Source organism: Atta colombica, unplaced genomic scaffold (assembly GCF_001594045.1).
Source record: "Atta colombica isolate Treedump-2 unplaced genomic scaffold, Acol1.0 scaffold331, whole genome shotgun sequence".
Classification (NCBI taxonomy): Eukaryota; Metazoa; Arthropoda; class Insecta; order Hymenoptera; family Formicidae; genus Atta; species Atta colombica.
Genome location: NW_017259439.1, coordinates 6,513 through 7,957, shown reverse-complemented (window position 1 = coordinate 7,957; position 1,445 = coordinate 6,513). Strand labels below are relative to the sequence as shown.

Below are 1,445 nucleotides of genomic sequence, written 5' to 3'. Positions count from 1 at the left end.
TATATATATATATTTTTTTTAAAGAATACTTTCGATCTTAATATTTTTATATAACTATCTGACTGCTAGATATTCAAATGTATTTCATAACAAGCTTTGACATTATATAGATATTATATAAAACTGATGCTTTCTCGCTTTTTTTAAACAAGATATTATAGTAAAAAAGTTGTTAAAGAATCAAACAAATCAGTCACAATAATAATAACATTCATTGCATTAGACATATCCCAGAAATTAATAGTTATTATTATTACGCATGGAATGCTGTGAACTTATCATTATATTATGATCCACAATTGAGCAGCTATTGCAACGTACGTTTCTTGCACAAAACTGTAATCATCCATTGCCAATTGGCTTACACATTAAGAAGCTGCAGGAAAGGTATTTAACTGTTGATTTGTCGGGGGAAGCATTTCAACACGTTTACGCCGAGTTTGCAGTAATTCATAATTTAATGCTTGTAAAGATTTACCGGATATAACGAACAAAACGAATAGTGCGCTTGAATCGGAAAGTCTCTTACACAAACAAATAGCAATTGTGTGAAATCAAGAAACGCGATCAAACAGAAGAATACATTTATGTACATTTATGAAGTACAGCTTCGATTTTTTTTTTCGTTTTTTACGTTTCCGTATTAAATTATAAATCAATCAAAATAAATCAATCAAACCAAAATAAATCAATATCTTACCACTTATGATATAAACTTAACCGTTATTACATGACATTAACTTATAATTGCTATAATTGACAATATTTAAGTTATGATTATAAAATTTGTTCTAAATTTAATTCATATCTGCATTGCGAAGATATTTGATAATAAAAATTAAAAAGTTGCAAAACTTAAAAATGGCTTCTATTAAATTTTTATGCAGAAAAAGTTAATACTGTAGCTCTTTAAAAGAAGCAGAAAGAGACAGTTTTTTTATCGCATTATTTAATATTTATAGTTTGATTTAAAAAAATTTGTTTTAATATAATGTTAATTTACCACGTATTGTAAGATCATATAGAGCGAAGTTAATTTTGCTATTTTATTTCTTTGGATATTTTCCTGTTCGCATGATGAACCATAGTTCATCGAAGTTACAGTGCGATAATATAAATGCGAGTTCACTTTCACTAGTGACCCCACGATGTCGCGAGCAGGAAGGCAAGTTGCATCAACGAATGATGATTGCCTCGGTGGTATTTGTCCAGCTTTCAAAGTCTTAAAGGAATACTTATCTTTTTCCACTGAAATTTTTCAAATCTCTCTCTCTCTCTCTCTCTCTCTCTCTCTCTCTCTCTCTCTCTTTTGTAGATAAAAAATGAAAATTTTATATGTAACCTATTTCTGTGATATCAATAACTATTTAATTTTTAGTATGAATAAGGAAATTACTGGTATTAAAATTCTAAAAATCAATTATCAATACAGATGCAAACTTTAC

The 1,445-nt window shown here is 28.1% G+C and overlaps 1 protein-coding gene across 1 annotated transcript in view; it reads left to right on the top strand.

The window, feature by feature from the left end:
* LOC108690606 (putative uncharacterized protein DDB_G0271606) overlaps positions 1-1,445 on the top strand; it is a 22,572-nt gene that overhangs the window by 16,478 nt on the left and 4,649 nt on the right. The gene's annotated exons all lie outside the window — the stretch shown is intronic.